General features: G+C 39.0%; 1 long non-coding RNA gene across 1 annotated transcript; it reads right to left on the minus strand.

Annotated features, from left to right (window-relative positions):
* Positions 1-1,066: 1,066 nt before the first annotated feature.
* LOC122235977 lies at positions 1,067-10,150 on the minus strand. The gene is made up of 3 exons (XR_006214157.1): positions 10,071-10,150; positions 9,279-9,460; positions 1,067-1,191 (listed from the first exon to the last, which is right to left on the minus strand). It is a non-coding gene; the product is annotated as an uncharacterized LOC122235977 (long non-coding RNA).
* Positions 10,151-11,413: the final 1,263 nt, after the last annotated feature.

Below are 11,413 nucleotides of genomic sequence, written 5' to 3' on the forward strand. Positions count from 1 at the left end.
TATAACCACTGGGCACTTCATTTTAGTGTCCATTACTCTTTAGGAGAGTTTTATTTTGCCAAACAATTTATCAGTTTTTTGCCTTTTGTCATTGTTTTGTTTTGGTAATCCAGAATAGAGAGAATGGACAAAAGAAGATGGCCCACAACAGGGCTTATCTTTGCTTGTTTTCTGGAGCAGATACAAAGCTTGCTTAATTTTGTGTATATATCGAAAGGTTGGGAAGAAGGACAGAAGACAGGAAAGCTGTGGGTAGTCTAAAGAACTGGCGAGAATTTGGCGGAATTTCCGCATGTTGAAAGGATGCAAAGCCCCTAATATGAGAAACTTGCTTGACAGAGGGTTCAGGAATTGAGGGGAGAGCAAAATCTTCTTTGACAAGTGTCACTTAAGTTGGATATTTTTAATTTTCTTTGAGGGATGCAAGTACATTGGGATTCTTTTTTTTTTTTATTTACATTGAGTTGTGCCTCTTTGAAAAGGACTTTATAGTGACAGAGATACCCAGTGTAATAAGGGTAGTTGTTGAGAGGCAACAAATAGGAAATGGTTTTAATTCTTTCGCCATAAAAACTTTTTTTAACCCAATTCTGCTGATTTTATGTTACCATATTAATGACCCCTTGAGCTGATTCCATAAGATCACTACTCACTTTGAGTTATGAAAAGTCTAGGCCAGTTTTAGACATGCTTAATATTTCAATCGTATATCCACTTTAGGGTTAATCTCTCCCTTTCCTTTTGACATTTAGCTTTTAAAGAAAAGGGGATTAGTTTGGAGGAAAAAGTTGTATCAGACAGATTCCGGCAAGAAAAAGATACCATACACAAAATAGGATAATTAAAAGAGAGTTTATTCACAAGAGATATTTACAAAGGTGGATTTAGGGAAACCCAAAAGGATAATGCTATAGCATAGGGCTTGGTGGCCACCTTAGGTGGACAGAGGTCAGGTACAGTTACCGTGGTCTAGAAGGAAAGAGTCATATAAAGTCAGTCAGTTTAAGAGTAATGACCTATGTAGCAATGACCTGTATCAAAGACACAGTCAGCTTGTTGAGCCTTATAGAAAGGGAGCTCTAACTTTACTTCTCTGTCTTCCTCCAGTCTCTTGCCAAAGTGGCTAATTGATCAAACCCACTGGAAATCAGATGGCATTAACTATTGATGTAGTTCATGCAGTTGAGCACCCTGGGTCAGAAAAGAGAATGGAAATGGTTGAAAAAAGGATCTTGACAAGAAGAAACATATAGAGAGATATATAAAGATTATCTATCTATCTATCTATCTATCTATCTATCTATCTACGTTGTTATCTGTATTTAGCCCATCAACATCTGCTTTTGTCCTTCATCTAAGTGAAAAATTCATGTCTCCAGCACAGAAAAAGCAAAAGTTTCTACCAACTACCAAAACAGTGAGAGGTTGCTGAACAAAGTCTTAGTTCCAGCTAAAACCTAAATTGTTAGTTGCTGCTAGCATTTTTCATATAAGGAAGCATGAAAAAAAAAGAGGAAAAAGGAAACAACCAAGTAATGTAACAGGTGTTAGAGTCTGTGCCTCTGTACCTGGTCATGACACCTAATAATGATAATTATTGTTGCCAACTTCCATTACACATTCCGTGTTCCTCTTGTCTTCTACCAGCCCCTCAGCTAGTGGGTGGTTCATTCATTGCTGCGTGCTTGATTGCCTTGTTTTTATTGGATTTCTGAGTTTTTTTCATTGAACAGACTATTGGGTAAGAGTAATAAGGCAGTTGAATTCTTTGAGTTCTAAACATAACCTTCTTTGCCTTCATTACATAGCCACCGCCTAACTTCTCCCAGTTAACGAGCTCGAACTCCAACCATTTTACTGTTGGTTCAGCTTCATAAGGAGCCCCAAATGGCCAGAAGTTCTCAGTTGCAAATATTTTAGGTGTATGACTGCTTCCTTGGGTTCTAGCAATTCCAAGTCTAGCAAACCTCAGTTAGTTAAAACACTTTGGTTATAACTTTCTTCTTATAGTTCAGTGTGGTAATTTTGCCTACTTTACTTTGGCAAGCACCTTCACCAGTCTGAGAGGTCATTATTCTTGTTGGGATCAACGAACCTGATGCACAGTAGCATCTTTCTCTGCCATTTCTAGTCTTCAGAGGACAGCTACCACAGAGTGCTTCAAAGATATAGACAGTTCTCTCACAAAAGCATTTCTTAATGCTTTATCTTTTCTCCAGTCTCACCTAGATATTATGGTTGGGAGTGGCTGAACAAGTTGCATAGAAAAGTTTCATTCAGTGTATTCCTACTTCCTGAAGACTCTGGGCTTTTCCCTCTCTATGGTATATAAGGAAGATTTTGGCAATTTCACCTCACCTTTTTATTGTTTAACCCAGAAAACTGTTAAGCGGCTCCGTGGAGCTCAACATAACAAATTAATTCTGAAACTCAGGTAGAAGGACATATGACAGTGAATCTGCCCAGTCAAGTCTTTTGTTTGGTTTCCATTGGCTTAATCCCATTGGAATCCCCTTGCACACATGCCCCTCAGGTACTTTCTGACATAGAATGGTAATGTCTTATAGTCCTATTGATGTAAAGATTGTCCCCTTCCAGAATAGGCCTGTCACTCAGTCCAGGCTATGTCCTCATAGGTTAGAGGCAATGAAAGGTGGCAGGACGTGTCCAGACAAGAATGGGCATCAACTTGAGTATCAGTCATTAAAATATTCCTTTTTCCAGGGGCACCTTGGTGGCTCAGCTGGTTAAGTGTCCCACTTCAGGTCAGGTCATGATCTCATGGTTCATGAGTTAAAGCCCTGTGTCAGGCTCTCTGCTGTCAGCATGGAACCTGCTTTAGATCCTCTCTCCTCCTCACTTCCCTTCCCCTGCTTGTGCTATCTCCTTTCTCTCAAAAATAAATAAACATTTAAACAAATTTTTTAAGAATATTACTTTTTCAAGAGAGTAGTTGGGAGAGGATTTTTCCACTGGTAAATGATGCTGAGAGGAATTTTGAAGTTTAAATTTCCCAGTCTCAACTTCTGGTCAAGATGGGGTAAGAGGGAACTGGATTTACCTTCCAGCTAAAAAACTGAACAAAAGACTGGCCCGACTGTATGGAGGAGAATAGTGGCCTCCCAGAGATGAGAGGAAGGAACAAAAATAGGAGAAAAAATCAGCTAAAGTACACAGAGCAGAGTACCAGAGAGGAAAGTGCTACATAGAGAAATAACTCCAGAAATCTGCAGAAGCCTCCTTGAATTAAATTAAAATTAATAGTGATCAATATATGCAGGTAAAGAAACTACCTGAGGTTATGGAAGATATGCTAATAATAAGAATTTCCAGCTTTTGTATCTTTTTAACAATCTATTTTGCCTTTTTGAAAGATATTTTTGCTGGGTAAGGAATTCTAATTTTTTTTTTAACGTTTTTATTTATTTTTGAGACAGAGAGAGACAGAGCATGAACAGGGGAGGGTCAGAGAGAGGGAGACACAGAATCTGAAACAGGCTCCAGGCTCTGAGCTGTCAGCACAGAGCCCGACGCGGGGCTCGAACTCACGGGCCGAGAGATCATGACCTGAGCCGAAGTCGGCCGCTCAACCGACTGAGCCACCCAGGCGCCCCTGGGTAAGGAATTCTAGATTGACTTTTTTTCTTTTTTTGTGTCTTCTAGTTTGCATTGTTTCTAATGAAAATTTTGCTGTCATTCTTATCTCTGTTCTTGTGCACATGATGTGTCTCTTTTCTGTGTACTTTAAATTTTTTTTCTTTTAAAAATTTTTTAAAAAATGTTTATTTTTGAGAGAGAGAGAGAGACAGAGAGAGAAGCAGAGACTGACCAAGAGTGGGGGAGGGGCAGAGAGAGAGGGAGACACAGAATCCCAAGCAGGCTCCAGGCTCTGAGCTGTTAGCACAGAGCCCAATGCGGGGCTCAAACCCACGAACTGTGAGATCATGACCTGAGCCAAAGTTGGGTGCTAGCTGACTGAGCCACCCAGGGGCAGCCTAAATTTTTTCTTAATCACTGACTTCAAGCAATTTTATTATACTATGTTGGCATAATCTTTTTCTTCTTCTATTCTTCTTGTTGGGATGAGCACTGGGTGTTGTATGGAAACCAATTTGACAATAAATTTTATATATATAATTCCTCTCCTTGTACTTAGGATTTACTTGGCTTCTTAGATTTGTGGATTTATAGTTTGCATCAAGTATGGGAAATTTTTTAGCCATTGTTTCTTCAACTATTTTTTCGTTCTCACTTCCTCTATTTAAGACTCCCCTAATAAGTGTATTTGGCTGCTTAAAATTGTACTCTTTTTTTTTTCCAGTCTTATTTTCTCTCTCTCAACTTTGGATAATTGCTTTTACTACATCTGTAAGTTCACTACTTTTTTTTCTCTTACAAGGCTTAATCTGCAGTGATCCCATTTGTTGTACTTTTCAGCTCAGACATTTTTGTTTTCATCCTTAGACGTTTGTTGGGACCTTTTATATCTTCTTGTTTCTGCTTGTTGAGTCTTTTCTTCTTTCTAGCTTTTCGAACATACAGAACACAGACATCATTACTGTTTTAATATCCTTGTATCTCAATTCTATTATTTGTGTTGTCCCAGGGTAAATTTCAATGTTGGCTTTTCTTCTTACTGGTTTTTTTCAAGAGTTATAACTACGCATCTATTAAAATGGCAAAAGTTTTAAAAGATCATTGATCATTCCAAGTTTTGGTGAGGACATGGAACAAATGGAATTGTTCCCCAATACTTGTGGGAACATGAAATAGTGTATCCACTGTGTAAAATGGTTTTGCAGTTTCTTAAAAAGTTAAACATATGTCTACTACACAACCCTGATATCCTGCCCTCGCTATTTACCCAAAAGAGATAAAAGCGTATGTCTGCACAATGACTGCACACAAAAGCGCATAACAGCTTTATTTGTATATGAGGCAAAAACTGGAAACAAGTCAAATATCTATTACCAAGTTAAATTATAAACAAAATATGTTATATTCACACAGTGGAATACTAATAGAATACTATAATACTACTACCGTGAATTACTAGATATAAAAATGAATGTTGCATCAACAAAATGGATAAGTCTCAGTACAATTGTGTGTGGCGTAAGAAGTCAGACAAATGGAAGTACATACTGAGCACATGAGTCAATTTATACAAAATTCTAGAAAATAAAGCCTGTTCTAAATAGTAACAAAATGATCAGTGGTTTACATGAGGATGGGGCAGGAAGTCAGTGGCAAGGGGAAGGGATTATAAACTTCTGTAGATGGTGGCCATGTTAATTATCTTGACTGTGATCATAGTTTCATTTTGTGTGTGTGTGTGTGTGTGTGTACACACACACGTATGTTAAAATACATCAAGTTGTACCATTTAAATATGTGGAGTTTATTGTGTTAAGTCCTATCTTGATAAAGCTCCTTAAAGTGTAAAAAAAAGTCAAAGCAACAAAAAATTAAAACAGATTTTCTACCTCATTCATTTCTGCCCAGATGTCTCCATCCAATGACGATTATTCTCAACCCTTCCTCACTAAAGCTCTTACAGTGGTTGAGAGACTTGACAAGGTTGAACATTCCATTGATGCTGTAACTTTTACTCATTACCATCAGACTTGACCTTGTTCTCAGCCGTATCTGCCCTACGACTGCTAGAGATGATGAACTCTTTCAAAGCCACCATAAGGGCTTTCTGGTTCTACTCATGTATTTTTGATTGTGTGTTAATAGTTTTTAATTTCTCCTTTACCCCGTGAAGCACACTCAATGGGTCTTTAAGTGGAAGACAAGTGACCCCACAATCTGTTGGCATAGAAAGTACATGCCACAGCTTTTAGTTCTTCTTCCACTCTATTTGCATTTAATCTCCTGTTACATGAGTAATAATTTGAGCAATTGGGAGGCTTCTCTGGCCATCAAAACTCTTGGGTAAGTTACTGTAATAATTGTTTAATACAGAAGTGTTCTGAGGTGTCCACTTGATAGGTGACATTTTCACACATCTAGGGGGGCTAAATTGCCAAAACCAGGTTCTATTTTTAAAGAATTCAATCAATAACAAAAGGTGAAAAGTTGACCTAATTGCAAGATCTTTTTACTTATCTACCCTGAATTAGTTGATTGCAGCGAAGGGATCAGATACTTTTATAATTAACATTTATAAAGTATTTGGAAATTTTGAACAGCTTGGTCTTATGAAAACAAGTTAAATGCTAGTACAGAAGATGAGTGAAACAAAACATTTAAGTAAATGAATGCAGTTACATCTTAAGAGCCATTCCCAGCTTACTTCCAAGGCAGAATGATTCGGGACAGTACAGATCACAAGATGATTCAGGCAATGTCTTAAATGTTACTTCCATAGACAAACCTGGGGCTTCTGTTAAGCACTGTTACAATAAGGTCAACTGGAGGTGAATGTCAGGAGGAAGCTTACTGCTTTCCAGAGTAATGAAAACAGAAACTCAAGTTCCAGATGTTTCTGGAAAGCCAGATAATGATCACAGTTTTTGTGCTTCCACAAGTGTTGCTCAGCCTCTGGTTTTGTGCTTTACTTGTAAAGAAGACATCCATGTGTTCAAATATGCAACTTTAGCAATTGGCCCCAAATCAAAAGGAAATGTTTTCATTAGCATGTGTTCTCATTGAAGGCAACGATTCGGCCATCACCTAATCCATGCTGTGGGAATTCTCAAGGCGCCTAGAATTTCATCAGGATTTTCAGTAAATGATGACAGTTGATAAGGATGGCGGGCTGAGCAGAAAGATAGTTCTCGGAATTGCACTCAAGGACTCCTGGATAATCTAAGCAGCTGTGCTGATTCCTTGTGTCTTCTCTATTAGATACTCTCCCCTCCTGGTGCTCAGATTGTGGTGAGTGTCTCTTATCTCAATGCTGCAAAGGAACTTTGGTCACTTTTAAGTCCTTAGCACCAGTTGAGTTCATAATTATGTCTGTAATTCACTGAAAGCCTCATATGCTCACCCATCCTCCTATTTCCTTCCTATCAAATCTTACTTAATTCCTATGCCTCTACAGTTCCTATGGCCTACTGCTCATCCTCGGAGTCAAGCGTTTCCATTTTCTCACCCACTTAGCATTTGCAGTTTGATTTCATACTTCCCATTATAAATCCTCTAACCTACTATTAGATGGGCCATGGTGGAGGTGGTTCACGATCTTGGCCTTTATAGGCCGCTACAGCTTTTATTATCCATTTTATTTATTTATTTATTTATTTTTTTAACATTTATTTATTTTTGAGACAGAGAGAGACAGAGCATGAACGGGGGAGGGCCAGAGAGAGAGGGAGACACAGAATCTGAAACAGGCTCCAGGCTCCGAGCTGTCAGCACAGAGCCTGATGCGGGGCTCGAACTCACGGACCGCGAGATCATGACCTGAGCCGAAGTCGGACGCTCAACCGACTGAGCCACCCAGGCGCCCCTATCCATTTTATTTCAGTTTAGCAATGCGTTCATTGAATTCCTTGGTCCTTTCCTGACTTCTCTTAGATGTGGGTCTGGGATTATACATTCCTCCTCCTTACCCTTTCTTTATCTTGGCATTTCTCAGACTACCATTTCCTAGCTGTGTATCTGGGAAAGACACTGCAATCTGTATAGCTTCATCAGTAGAATGAGGACAGTGATACCATTTATCCCATAGAGTTGTTTTGAGGATTAAATGAGTTAATATATGTAAAAATTGTAGGGGGTTGCTTGTTATAGAGTGATATATAAATATTAACTATACGAAAAAAGTATTTAAAACTTAAAAAATAACATATGCATATGTATACTATATATACTAATACATACATACATACATACGTGTGTGTGTGTGTGTGTGTGTGTGTGTGTGTATCTCTTACTTAGCCCCCTCCCTTGAATATGCTATTTTCTCCCCCATTCTTTTTCCTCTTTGCATGTTAGTTTGGGAAGTTTCTCCTAACATATCTTCACGCTTACTGATTCTTTTCTTAGGCATATATAGTTTACAGGTAAGCCCATGAAAGGCATTTTCATTTTAATTGCAGTATTTTCAATTACCAGCATTTCCTTTTGATTCTTGTTTTAGAATTTACATCTTTCTACTTACATTACCCATCTGGTCTTGCATGTTGTCTACTTTTTCCATGAAATGAAAGCCTTTGACATATTAATTATAGTTATCTTAAATTCCCTCCCTGTCTGATAACACCCCAATTTTTGTCCTATTGGAGTCTGGATCTGATGCTTCCTTTGTTTCTTCAAACTGTTTTTATTTGCCTTTTAGCATATTTTGCATTTTTTTTTTTTTTTTTTTTTACTAAAAGTGGGACATGATTTATCAAACAATAGAAACTGAGGTAAACAGTTCTGTAATGTGAGCTTTTATGTTAATCTAGCCAGGAGTTGGGCTGTTTAATTTAGGTGTCTGAGACTTCAGATCACTCTGGTGTCCTGGGTTTTTATTTCTCTTGTTGTCTTTGGGCTTCTCTAATAACTCCTCTTTAAAAGGAGGTGATAATCTTGCTGCTATTTTTAAAAAAAGTTTTTTAATGTTTATTTTTATTTTTGAGAGAGAGAGAGAGAGAGAGTGCAAGGAGGGGAGGAGAAGAGAGAGAGGGAGACACAGAATCTGAAGCAGGTTCCAAGCTCTGAGCTGTCAGCACGGAGCCTGATGTGGGGCTCAAACCCATGAACTATGAGATCATGACCTGAGCTGAAGTCGGACGCTCAACCGACTGACTGAGCCACCCGGGCGCCCCTCTCTTGCTGCTATTTTAGCCATAATCCATTGTTATCACACCGGAGCCCCATTGATGGGGTGTAAAATATGGAGAAGGGGGAAGTATTCTGGTTTTTACTCTTGTGATTTAATCTTAGTCTTTCAGTGGGCCTGTCTTCCTGTGACCTTGGAGAAGATTTTCTTGGCCTCTCCCTCTACCTGAGTGGAGTCTGTATGTGAGTAATTGCATTTCCCTCAGGTGGGATAAGGCTCTGGTAATAGTCTTTTCCCCTGCATAGTAGGTCTTTGTTATGGAGAATGCTGTGGGGCTATTTCAAATATGGGGTTACTTACCCCCTCCCCCTGTCAGAAACACAGGGAATTTTCCTTGTCTCTTCACTCTGAGACCCTGGTGGGATTCTTGGATATAATGCCCGTGAAAATGTGGGGGCCCTATAAGACTGTGGCCCCCAGGAGTTCCTCCTTCTCACACTAGCTTCTCACTCTCAGCCTCTAATAATTTGGCAAATTTACCACTACAGGCATTTCTTACAGTGTATGGCTCCCATAGATTTCTGTGATGATGCTGTGTATCCTCTTGTCTCCAGATTTCAGGGTGGCAATTTGCCCTGTTGACCTCAGTTCTCTGAGGGGTCCATTGATTTTCAGTTCGTTACCTTTATTTCTAATTGTAAGGACAGGGGTGACAATTTCCTAGCTCTTCATGTGTCAGACCTGGAAAAATGAGCATGCCATGTCAGCAGAGCTTTGAAGACTCCCTCCCTCCCCTTGACCTCAGTTTTGTGTTTCAGTGGTGCACGATCCCTCTTTCACGGTAATGTCATTGTCAGTTCGACACAGGTTTGCTTGTGTTTTTTCACAGTAAATGTTGACTGAATGTCTACTGCATGTCAGACACTGTGCTAGGTTATGGAGGCAGTGTGGACAAACAGGTGAGATCATCTATTTTTCTCTGCGGCCAGAATTAATGCCTACATAGTTCTGTTCTTACTGGCTACTTCGGGTTAAGATCATGCCACACCGTCTCTTGTGTCTACCATCTATCACTTGTGCCTAGCACAAGTGGCTCAATTCAAAACCTACATTCTCCAAAGAGACATAACTTTTCTGTTTATAGTGGCCTATTCCTCCATTGATTCATACCGATTTTGGTTTATTTACACCATGTCAGTGAAGGTAGGAAAGAGGGATGTCTGTTGAGGGCTTAATAATATAAAACTTTGTATTGGGAGTTGCCTTTTTAAAATATTATTATATTTTAGTTTTCACATATAATTTTTAAACAATTAGGATGCAAGAACCTGGTTGTCTTATTCTTACTCACGTATCATTTGAGATCTTTCATTAGCGGGGAGGAGACAGTGGGGTGCCACTGAAGAATTCAGTCACATCCATTACTACGATCTGTAAAGACCAAAGACAAGAGCAGAGACTTGGTCTAGTAGGTTCTATACTGCATGCTGATGGCCATAAAATGGGTATGGTCAATTTCTCAGGCACACTTGATTTCTCCACAAGCATGAGCCTTTCATTTTTCTTTGAGAGCATGTTCCTTATCAGAGATTGAGATCTATACTTATTAAATCTTGTCATACACTTCCCAGTCCCTTGCCATATATAATAAGCACTTGATGGTGAAGCTATCACATGATATCTGAAAGTGTGGATTGTGTTACAATCAATCATTTCATTTGTGAGACAATTTATGCATCTGCACCAAACAACTCTTTCTTGTTAAAAATAACTGCATGTTTCACAGGCATTTCTATAAATACATCCGATTTTATAATGCTTCTTGTAAATAACCAATGTGGTTTCTGCACTATCGACCATGGAGACACATATGTGTCCTGTACCATTGGCTTGGATTTGCCAAGAAATGTTCTTGATGAATGTGTGGAATGCCCTTTTTCCAGAGTCAAACATCTGGTTTTGGCACCCGTTTTTAGGCCAGCCTCATGCTCAGCACAAAAATGGAATGTACTGGATTTGCTTGGGTAGAAGCTGCTCACGCAATCCATATTTCCGAATGCCAAGGCCATCACAAAACTCATTTAAGTTGATTTTAGGTGTGACCTGGAATGAAGAACAGTACTTCTTGCTTGCCCTAGGGGTTTGCTAGCTAGTGCTACTATTCCCTGGTTATTGTATGACAAGTTTCTGTGTTACAAGGGAAGACCTAATTTACCAGCCGTATCAAATAGGGGCTCACCAGCAATTTCCATATCAACAATCAGGAGAACACCTGCAGCTTTTTAAAAATTGCAGCAGCAGTAAAGTTTTTATTATTAACCTGTGTTCAGATATGAAAATGGAAAGGGTAACCATTTGGGGGTTAGGCTTAACTGTACTATATAATAGACAACTGTTCAGTTAAATCGTAACATTATAAACCCTTTGGCTTATTCGGTATTGTAGTGCTGAACTGTGATTCTCTGGAGGAGACGCCAATGTTTCTTAAAGCTCCTCTCATATCCATTAGTGTCACCTTCTCTTTTTTTCAACAAATATTTATCGAGAACTATGCGTCGGTCACTATGGTAAATGCTCAGGGTAGAGCCATGAACAGAATAAAGCCCTACAAAAATCCAGCAGGAGCAGGGAGAGACAATAAAAAATAAATGAACAGACAAATACGTCCTAAATAAGTAATGTGAAATGAGATAG

The sequence above is a fragment of the Panthera tigris genome, chromosome F3 (genome assembly GCF_018350195.1).
Source record: "Panthera tigris isolate Pti1 chromosome F3, P.tigris_Pti1_mat1.1, whole genome shotgun sequence".
Lineage (NCBI taxonomy): Eukaryota > Metazoa > Chordata > Mammalia > Carnivora > Felidae > Panthera > Panthera tigris.